Raw genomic sequence first — 12,399 nt, 5'->3', positions numbered from 1 at the left:
ATACTAAAAAAATTATCACTTTTACCGGCGATTATGCATAATACCCTGTTCTAATTGGTCAGTTTGATAAATATGAAAAAAATTCCAAATGAATCTAGTATGTGTGATGAATATAGTCGGACCCTGATATAATGATAACAAATTTTACGATCGTACCCCGATATAATGATGACAAATTTTACGATTATAATGATACATTTCATGTATGAATTATCATATACAGTATAAGCTATCGTACGATCATGTTATATTGTACAAGTTACCATGTTCACCAACGATGCTTGGGTGCTATGCATAATCGCCGGTAAAAGTGATTAATTTAAGGAAATTTATGCTTAACAGAATCCTCGGCGACTGTGCTTATAATAACGGGTTATTATGTATAATAACCGGATTTATCACGTTCACCATAGCATATCCACTCCCGAATGTTCCCAAGAGATTTTCGAGAGGGTCTCAAATCAAAACAGAAATTATAAGAAAATTATAGAAAATCAATTTGTCTGTATCATAGGTTTCCAACTGATATCTCCGAAGTTGTAAAATTTTTCATCGTGTTAAAATAAAAATATCGAAAACGAAGAAAAATACAAAGATCGAAATTCTTTGCAAAAATTCATATATTAAAAAAAAAACAAACTCGTGCGAGCATGCGGTGTACATAAAAATTCATACTAAATTGGGAATACAGTATTACACACAGCAAGAAAAACAAATCAATTCTAAATTTCGTTTCGGAGATAAGGGATCATTATAAGACTCCTTGAGAGTTGAGTTTGGTTGATGAGCCCTTGCGGGTTAAACTTACCTGAACGGGGGGGGAATCAGTTGCTTCAGCTTGGTCAGATTAATATGACATTAGAGTGATAGGATGAAAGAGCCATCTTCCCCTATCGGTAGAAGATCGAACTGATTTTGCGTTGGTAAACTTCATACTCACACGAGAATTTGATTTTCATGAATTTTTTGAGTCCGGTGACTTTCGGTGTTTGGGCTCCGTAGAGCCAGGATCACCCTTATCTGACGAGGGATCTACGACAGTTCATCGCGAGACAATTCAGCGCTGCTTCCTAAAAAACATGATTAATAATATAATTATTAATATAATTATATTATTAATAATGATTACATGATTAATAATTATAATATAATTATTAATCATGAGATTAAGACAAGTGGATTGCAAGTTAAATATTCGACAGTCAGTGATTTTGCATTGAATATTAGAAAATTAGCTGCATTAGCATTCGTACCAGCCAACGACGTAGTTGAAAAGTTTGAAGTTTTGTTAGTTAGCGAGCACTACAGACACAACGAAGAAGAGTTACATGATATTGTAAATCATTTCGAAGACACCTGGATTGGAAGTCCAACACGAAGAAATTGTCGGAGAGATCCAAAATTTGTTATAGAACTATGGAATCAGTTTGACGCCACTATTGACAGCTTAGCAAAAACCAATAATGATATTGAGGGCTGGCATAATTCGTTCAGTAGCACTATTGAAGTCCTATTTCCCAATAGTTGGAAATTCATAACCGCTCTGGAGAAAGAGGAGACACTAACATAAATTGAATCAGAGCAGAGTGCATCTTCGGCCAAGAAAATACTAAGCGTCATAAAAGAGCTGTGGACACTGAAAAAATAATTTTTGAAATAGTCGAAATAGATGGTCGAGTGGTCATACGACGAACTCGCATCGTGAGGACCCGGGTTCGAACCCCATCGTCGATACAGTGGTAGTCGGCTGAAGTTGGTTTTCTGTGGTTTCCAACTTCCAGGAGTGAATGCGAGCCGATCTCCCCGTTAAAAAGTCTCACTGCAAAGAGCAACAGGCCTACACTTTACTTTTGAAATATAGATGGCGGCACTGAAAGTCAGACACAACACTATGTATACGCAATCAGACTGTTAGGTACACACAATCACACTTCCGGCACAACTCAGTAGTAAATTGCCCATGGCGATAGACCGATGTTGTGCTCGGTTTGAAAGAAAAACTATTAGTACAATGTTCAGTAAACTGAAATATTTTAACCCTACCGCTACGAATTATTATGATTCTACACACCTGAACCTTAACTATTTTCCGATAATTTTTATCATTCCAACTGAATGGTTAGAGCACCAACCTCCGGTAGAGTAGATTTCGTAAAGATTTTTCGAATTGTTTTGAACCTGTAAATTTTTTCCGCATTTGAATGTGGGAATACTCCCTGCAAACGTTGAAATGTTGAATTTAATTAGTGGCGTCGGATCCACGGGTACTTGAGCACCCACGGCATTCTGTAGCACCGATCTGAGCATTCTCCAGAATTAAGTCAGAAATAAAAATCTCCTATACAAAGAGCAAGTCGAGCACCCACAGGTCTAAAACACGTACGACGCGCCTCTGCATTTAATACTACTTCTACTTGAACGCACACTACAACTCCAGTTATATCGCATACAGCAATTTACTACCGATCGCGTTGGGTAGAGAATGAAAGTGCCATCTATCGGTGGTCAGCTCAGGTTCGGTACGGAAATAACTTGTTGTGTGTGTGTGTGTCTATGTTCTACCCCAAGGATCGAACCAACACCTTCTATAGCAGAAGGCCTCCGTGCGAAGCTTTGACGTCATTGAAGTCATCCATTTCATCTGTAGCCATTGGATATAGCAGTCCGACGTATGCGATAGCTTTAATTTTTTTGCAGTATATCCAATGACTATAGGTGAAATGGACGACTTCAGTGACGTCACGAGCTTTTCGCGGATGCTTTCTGCTACAAATGGTGTTAATCGAACCCACGGACGTGAATGGTGGTAGACGAGCATCTTACCACTGTGTCACTCGGGCGAGAAATATTTTATACTTTAAAATTCAAAAACACATTGTATTTCTCGAAAATTTTAATTCACCATACGCGAACATAGTAAAAAAACTTCCAAACTATTTCATTAATCAACCAGTTATTTCCCATTGTCAAAATTTTAGTGATAACATTTACGACAGCTTTGGCAGAAATGTTATTAATTTCTCTCCTCGTTATAACAGTGTTTCCTTGAAAAAGTAGCCATGGGTATAAAGAAATTGCTCTATTCTACAACATGACGTCAAACGTTACATAATTATTGTCTCGAACCGTTGATTGTGGCGTTTTCAAACTTCCTGTATGACTATCACGACTAAATACAAATGGTCATTATTCAATAAATGTCCATTTTGAGGTAATTTTATTGTACTTTTTATGCATTTTACAGAAAAGAAAAACAAAAATGTGTGTGTGTCTTTATAGAAAAAATAAAGCTCCTTCCTTATATAAAGTCATTATTATTTCATTATCAACAAACATTTTATAAAACATGTCTCGAACATCGATGTTTCAGGAAAGGAAAATTCATCTCTGCCCTCACGGGGACACGAATCCCGGTCTCTCGTTTGCCGGACGAGTACTCTACCAACTAAGCTATGAAGACAGATAGATTTTCCTCTCCTTGGAGCGTATGTATAGTGCAATAGACGGTGGCAACATTCCACTAATAGCTCGCAAATGACATCAGGGCCACCAGATGGCGGTATATGACGAAAGACGTCACTCTTCCTTGTCAATACGACAGATCGGGAAACAGGCTATCCCCGTGAGCGTAGACATGAATTTTCCTTTCCTGAAACATCAATATCACTTAGCCAGTTTCCTGTATCTGTCGTATTAACAAGGCAGAGTGACGCCTTTCGTCATAATAACACTAGTCTACAAGGTTTTTCTAACATGGAAAAATTTAGCTGTTCTAAATTAATTTTTGAGTGCTGATTCCAGATCTGTTTTTAAAAAATGGCCATCATGTCCAGTTTTTTTTTTTTGTTATATGGTATTTATTTTTGAATATCTTTCAAAATTTACATATTTAGGCTATACGTGTGAAATGATACCAGATAATCATGTTTCTTTTTTTTTTTTGTCATCTAAAATTTGGGGAATGGCAACACTGATTTTATCTCTAATTGAAACCGATTCTCCTTCTTTTTTTAAATCGAAAGAAGAAATACAGGCTTCGTGTTAATGTACAACTAAATGAAGCTAAGTCAATGCATTAATGTTCCAAATAAGTTTTGCTATATGTTTTGCTGCCACCACTTCACATTGAATCGGGGCTGATCAGAGGTGTATGAAGGAAGGAGGGGCAGCATGGGGGCTTGTGTCCTTCCCGAGACGATCAATCGTCCTTGTCAGAAACTGGACCTGGCACAGGGGTACAGCAGAAACGGCGACATGAGCACAGAAAATATTGCTACTACTGGGAGTCCCAGAGTCCCACACCGTGGGGTTAGCGCACCAACCTCTCGGTGAGTATGAAAAAGGGTGCCGTTCGGAATCGGCAATAAATTACAGGTCCCTCTTTAATTAGCCCTCGCTGGTTGGGCCCTTCAATAATGAGTGATTACTGTTTGTTTTTGTAGAAAGAAGACAACACGATACATAAGAGAAAGAAATGAATTATTTTTATAAAACACTGGTAAAATGCATATCAATTTCGTTTTGTGTATATACATGTGCAATTTTGTTCTGTATTTCATATATAACGATGTATGGATATGATAAAATAACTATAGTAATAAATATATTATAATTTGTAAATGTCATTCCGATTTTAAAAAGCGGTCTAGTATCCGAAGTCACCAACTATCGACCCATTTTTATTTTATCCGCCGTCTCTAAACTCTTCGAGCACATCGTACATTGCAAATTGTACAACCATATCCGTCTAGAATTATCTCCATCTCAACATGGGTTTTTGCCGAATCGCTCTACTGAAACAAATCTTGTTCATCTCACTCACGATCTTGCTAAGTCAATAGACGCCAACAAGCAAACAGATGTCATTTACACGGATTTCGCTAAGGCTTTCGACAAAATAAATCACCAGACACTACTTTATAAACTCCGTTCTTTCAATGTGTCCGAGAACTCTATCATGGGGTTCACCAGCTACTTAAATTTGAGAACATCCCAAGTTTTATTTCATAACGCAATTTCAACAATGTATGTCAGTGTATCCGGTGTTCCCCAGGGTTCGAATCTTGGACCATTGCTTTTCTTAATCTTCGTGAATGACCTAACTCAATGCTTCAGTGCATTAAAGTGTCTGATGTATGCTGATGACGTGAAAATTTATCGCGAAGTTGGAAGTCTGGAAGATTGCATGGCTCTACAAAGAGACCTACAGTCTCTCTATGATTGGTGTGGGGCTAATTTCTTCCAGCTCAATGTTCGAAAATGCCACGTCATCAGCTATACAAGATAATTGTCATCGACCGAATTCGACTACACCATTGATGCTGTCTCGATCACTCGTGTTTCCGTAATCAAAGACCTTGGTGTTTTCTTTGACTCCAAGCTTGCATTTACCGATCATATATATGATCTTACCAATAAATGCTTAAAACTGCTAGGATTTGTTGTGAGGAGCAGCAATAATTTCAAATCAATCGCGACACTTTTCAGGACTTATGTGCTCCCGAAACTAGAATACTGCACCATTATATGGAGTCCTCACAACAATCTGGAGACTCACTGACACTAGAAAGAGTCCAGAACAGATTTCTACGTTACATGTTTTACAGGCAATTTCACGTCTACATCAATGACGTAAGTACAACTGAACTGCGACGTTTTTTCCATTTCCAATCATTGGAATGCCGAAGAAGAAGAAGTTACCTTCGCTTTTTGTATAAAATTGTCAATAATATAATTGATGACTGCTACCTTCTTCAACTTGTTGATTTTTCTGTGACAATTGGAAATAGGCCTGTTCGGCGAACTTTCCGCCTCCCTAAACCCCGAACAAATATCTTACGACGGTCCCCTATTTTTGAGATGTGCAATATATAATTATAATCAGTGCGATGTGAAACCCGATATGTTCAATTCAACTATAAGGGAATTTCTTAAAAGTTATGTGTGAGTATTGAATATTCATGTTATTATGCTTTTCTGTATGTATTTCTATTGTTCCACTCGTTTTTGTTTTTTTTTTGTAGTTTTTGTATTTGCGTTTTTGTATTTTTCTTCTCTTGTCCATCTCTGTAATTGGGCAATACTTGCCTGTTGAGACGTGAATAAATAAATAAATAATTTGTTATTATAAGAATATATGCCAATTATCTTCATTTTTAAGATGTGTATTTTTTTCACAGTGTATATGTATTTAAAAAAAATGACCATCATGCATACGGAAAACACTGTACGTGATAGAGATTTTTTGCATTCATATTTGACTCTTTTTAAGTTACGAACCGAAACAATATATAGGCTTATTCCAGTTTATTCAGAGCCATATAACAAGGGCTGTCTCAAAGAGCTGGAGTCGGTACCAGCTAACGTTACGAGTGACGTCATTCCCCTGCAAAGAGAGAGCCCGCTTTACTACTTCGTTGATTATGGTAGTGTGCACAATCTCTCGCTATAACTGCTCATTTTACTGAATTATTTACAAAATTATTTTTCGATTATTGTCATTATTATTTGTATATTTATTGGTTTGTTTCGTTCAATCATTTAAATATTTAAAATAAGAAATTTTGTATTTGCTTATGAGATAGATATAACACATACATTTCTCGGATCAATTTCAGTTGAATCACGTACGTTAGTTGATTTTCATTAGGCAAATTCAAAGGCAACTAGAGACAGATAATTTATCTTTTTAACCCTAAGAACTTCAATTATCTTTTGTTTTCATTTCAATTAGGTGCAGCTTTTGGAAGACTTGGACTTCGTTATTACTAATACAACCGCAACATAAAAACATGGAAAGTCAGTGGCATCAGAACCGGGTGTGCTGTGGGATGCTCGATCAACCTCAGTAATTTATAGCACGGGTCTGAACATCCAACACACACACTAAACCGATTCCGAAATCTAAATTTTCTATGTAAAGATCAAGACGAGTACTTGTTCTAACCACTTCCGACGCCCTGTGAGAAGCAAATAAAAAAAAATTAGCACACAATGTTTATCATCATTTTGAATGCTAATATCAAGACATAACTCACTAATTATTGCTTAGTTTTAATCCATTTCATACCATGGTCATTTATTTATTCAATTCGGATAGACTGGTTAGACCTAAATTTTCTGAATAATATTTATTCGCAAGTGCTTTATTCAGATTTTGGCTTTAAAACTCTGCAGCTAACTTGCATCTTTATGGTTACCGCATCAACCTAAATTGAACAAATTCGGATTCAAATTCCCTTCAGAAAATCGATTTTCTTGTGTATCTGGCTATTCGAAACTGCAGAACAGGATCTAACTTTTCCAGCAAAAAAAAAAAAACATCTCAAATAAATGAAATTTCTCAACCCGTCGGGATTGCCCTTTTCCAGAACCTGAAGTCTGGAAACCAGCAGAATTCCCAGAACTCTTTCGGAAGATCTTGGAGGATGATGGAGCAATGATAGCCCAATGCGGCTCATTATTCTGTGATACCATGGTGATTTATTTTTTTAGTTGTATGCATGACCGTCTCAACATCATGAGTCCTCGGGCAAAGTGTTCTGGGGCCTCACACTTAGCTGGAAATAACAGCTTACGTATTTACATACTTATCCATTTGAAAATCATAGTACAGATCTCATCGTGTAGCCACCCCTTCCATGGAAACGAGACCCCAGATTATTCCAGCACCTCTTAGAGATAGAAGGCCTACGCACGCTGATCGTGACGTTAGCAAGTAATCCCTTTTCCCTCAGAATATTCAGGGGTAAAAAAATTCCCTGCTCGTGCCGGTATCACCGTTGTGCGGAAAAGAAATGATCGGGCTCATAATTGGCGATTTCTATGTCCCATATCCAATCACTGTGCGATATTTGTGAGCCAACCAGGAAAATTCTACGCCAAAATGAGAAGAAACGAAATAGGATGCTGTGTTTCAAAATGTGGCAAACTTGCTCGGTAGTCGGAATGACGTTACAGATGAACTTGACCCCCCTTCTATCTCTAGGAGGTGCCGATTATATCCTAAGGGTCCATGGGTGAAGCTGGCCTTGGTTCCTATGGCACTTCCACTGTGTTATGAAAATAGTCACATTTTTCCGATCGTATTTTGCTTCAAAGTTTTATTTTTCACAGCTCATGTCACTACTTGTCATGGCTCCCTTTCATCCGGTTTTCACTTGTGGCCCCCTTAAAATATCCCAAGACCGCAAGGGGCCATATGGCCCCAGGTTGAGAATCACTACTTTTAGACCATCAATTGTTTTGTCTATTTAGCCATTCCAAACCGTAGAGCTGGATCAACTTTAACATCAGAGAAAAATTTCAAATACACCTAATTCCTCATCCCATTGCATTTGAGCTATACTTACTGACATATCACAAGAACACTACTGAAGAAACATGGAACGGCCCTAGCATAGATATGAAGGAAAGACCTCAAAAGGATACATCACTTAACCAGGAAGGAAAACATTACACACACAGAGAGACACCTTTATAGTATTACATTTCTTTCTGATGTCTAAGGAAACAGCAAAAGAAATGAAATCGTATATTACTTAGAAATAGCCTTTTGTCAAAAACTCGACCCTTTCAACAAGGATTACACATAAAAAAATAATAATAATTTCTTGGGAAGTTTTTCAATGCCCAAAAATTTTTTTTCTTCAAAAAATGCGGAAAAAGGGACTAAATAACAGGAAGCTTGATTGTTTTGTCTATAATAATACCAATAATAAAAGGAAGGAAACAAAGAAAACAAATGAAAAAAAAAACAGACAAAATCAGACAATACTTTATCAGTATATCTAATCTGTTTTCCTGCGTTGTTGCTTTGTGGTCATACATTTCATTATCAGCGTGTTCATTCAACTACATCACAGAAAATTCTGGAAGAAAAATCTTTGAAGTTCACGTACCAAACATTGAATCATGTACATATTTTTTTGTATGATTTTCCTGTAAGTTTTTTTTTTTTTTTATCTTAATTGAAATTGAATGCGTCCGTGAGAGGTCACTCGTAGAGGTCAATTTATCATTATTAACTCTGAATATGGAGATTTGTTTTACCAGATGCTGATTGTGGGTAGAAAAATGCATTACGACATTGAAATGCCAGCGGATTTCATTACTGTCGCGGTAGTTTAAATGCACAAAAACAAAACAATGCGATTTGTCAATTCGATGTTATCGTTATTGGAAATTGAAAAACTTACCTCATATATTGATCGCATTGAGACACTAATATTTCGCAATTTTCCTAGTTGATATGGCTGGCGGATACTTGATTATCATCGCTGGTTGAAGGCTTAATAATTCAATTTAAAGTAAATAAACATGTATATGTTACTGCCTAAGCCCGAAGTGCAGCTCGGTCAATTCGCGATAGCCAGCCACCTCACGAATTGACCGAGAATTTTGACCAAAGTTCGATTTGCAGAAATTATTTGGGCTTTGGCCGACCGATTCGCGAGGTGGCTGGAAATCCATGGCTAATGTTTGATGTGCTGATGTCAGGCAGTCCGGTAGGCCAAAAATCCATTTCTTTCATCGCTAACGTGTGATACATGGCTATGTACAGTAGCTGTTTTGGATTAGCTTCATGTAACGAGAGAGAAAAAAACGAAATTCGAGAGAAAAATCCAAGTTTTTTTTTCTGTCTGATTAAACCCTTTATATCCGACATTGTGAAAAGTAGAATAAGAAGAAAATTATAATAAATTGAAATAAAAGTACAAATGTAATGATGATAATAATAAATAGTTGGCGGGTAAATTATTTGATAGGTCATTTTAGTTCTAATTAAAGACAAAAAAACAATGCTTTTGAAACAATTAGTTAGTTTAAAACAAATTATCTAACTTGGTAAAAAAAATGATTACCGCATCGTGACTGCGATATGATGGATTGCCACACAACTATCACGAAAAAATACGCCAATTGGCGATGACCTAGAATCACGCCTTTTCTTTTCGTACTTTGGCCGGGGTTTTCTCGACATTTCGTGAACTGGTTGGCCAAAGCCCAAAATTTGGACATTGGCCTTGACAATTTACAACGAAATTGGCTAATTCACGAGCTGGCCGATTTCGGGCTTCGGCAGTAACTTATACAGGGAGCATAGCAAACAGAGCGTATGGCATTTTACTGGCGAACCGTTGATCCATCCTAGAGGCATACTTCCAATCAGAAAAAGTTTCCAAATAACGTGTAGTACTCAGATATGGGGGGGGGGGGGGGGGGTTCATGTTGTAAGGGGGTTGTATGGTCATTAAAATGTAAAAATTAACTTTTTATGCAGTCCCCGTGTGCCCCTAAAACCCAATTACAAAGTTGTTGCACTTTCTCCTGATGCCAACAAAAAAAAAATTCCATGTTTGCAAGTGCAATATTCACTGAGATATTCAAATTCGAAAAACGAAGGAAATTCGGAAAAAAGCAGCGTTAAATGCGGGTAAAACAGTTTTTCCGCATTAAAAAAAAAAAAAGAGTTGTTTTTAATTCGAATATCTCAGTGAATGCACTTAGAAGCATGGAATGTTTTTTGTTGGCATCAGGAGAGAGGGCAACAACTTTGTAATTGGGTATTGGGGCACACGGGGACTATATAAAAAGTTAATTTTTATATTTTAATAATCATACAACCCCTTGCAACATGAATGCCATATCTGAGTACAGCCTGATATGTAAGTTAGAAAAATGAGACATTGTGCCAATTGTCACCAAAATAATCGCGAGTTGTTTTTGAAACTATATCGTCCGATCATCAATGACCAAATAACGAACGAGATCGTCATCAACAATGCACCCATTAATAAAAATAGAAGACGAATGCATATAGTACTAAATAAACTCCACTTTATATATAAAGTGATAATAAAATATTATTAACTGTTGGTTTATTTCAAATTTGGTGCACATATTTTTGATTGTATCTGCTATGCTTGCTCTATCGATGTAATGTTTTTTTTTTTTGCGTATCTTCAAAAAAATACTTTTTTTCACATTTTGAAACATTAAGAAAAATGCATTGCTAACACCTTGTGTGCATAATAAAATAGAATGAAATCACTGTAATTGAATAAAAATAAAGGAAACATATATTGAAATGAGAAACATTGAAAATCATGAAATGAGGCAAAATATTTTAAATCCATTCATGAGTACTTAATTTGAAAATATATATTAAATTTTTTTTAATTCAAAACATTTGAATTTTAAATAATATAATTAAATCGCATTTTATATATATGAACCGAACAGTTTTCTTTATTTTGAATTAATTTTTATTCAATTACATTGATGTCATGTTAGCTATTTTATCATGAGCGCAAGGTATTAATATACATGTTTTTCTTAATGCTTGAAAATTTACGAAACAAATATAGGTACGTATTGAAGATATGTAAAACATTGCATTGACAAAGCATAGCATAGAATCTGCATTACATTAACAAAGCATAGAATCTGCATTACATTAACAAAGCATAGAATCTGCATTACATTAACAAAGCATAGAATCTGCATTACATTAACAAAGCATAGAATCTGCATTACATTAACAAAGCATAGAATCTGCATTACATTAACAAAGCATAGAATCTGCATTACATTAACAAAGCATAGAATCTGCATTACATTAACAAAGCATAGAATCTGCATTACATTAACAAAGCATAGAATCTGCATTAACAAAGCGTAACATATGCAATGAAAAATATGTACGGACACCAAATTTTAAATAAATCAATGGTTAAAGAATATAAAAATGATATTTTTCATTAGAGCATGGTTTTTGCGATTTTTTGACCATGTTAAATATATGAGACTCCTTAAATAGTTCATTACATTAAAATCAAGCTGTAAATTATTCATATAGAATAATTTAAATATATATATACATATTTGCAGTCACAATAATTATGTGCCCACGATGATAGTGAATATCCAATTAAAACGGGACACCTTTATCAAATATTCAGGATGACTGAAAAAAATAAGTACAGGAACGTCCCGTAAAATACGTGTCATATGGTCACCCGACTCAGAGCTATAGAAAGAAATGTGAAAGAATCGATTTTCGCATCATCTCCAGCAAAACGGATCGAATTTTTCGTAATGGCTTCCTTAATGCTCAATTACTCTTCAGAATAATCTGCAAACACTCGAGCATAACACATTTAGCTTAAAAGCGAGGGAATTGCCCCACATACATTTTGACACATCCAAAATGACCTGATCATTAACACTTAATATCAATGTGTAATAAAATTTAGAAATGTCTACCGAGATTGTTTTTCGATTAGCCAAAAGTTGCGTTATAAAAATGACTCTAAATTTCCCAGTGGTGTCGTTGTCCAATTTACGCCATGGAGTCCGTTGTTTCAAGTTTCGCCATTTTTTATGAAATTTCAAAAA

Source organism: Pholcus phalangioides, unplaced genomic scaffold (assembly GCF_987345545.1).
Source record: "Pholcus phalangioides strain wild (caught in Gottingen) unplaced genomic scaffold, Ppha-v1.0 ptg000017l_1, whole genome shotgun sequence".
Classification (NCBI taxonomy): domain Eukaryota; kingdom Metazoa; phylum Arthropoda; class Arachnida; order Araneae; family Pholcidae; genus Pholcus; species Pholcus phalangioides.
Note: the sequence above shows the minus strand (reverse complement) of the source record.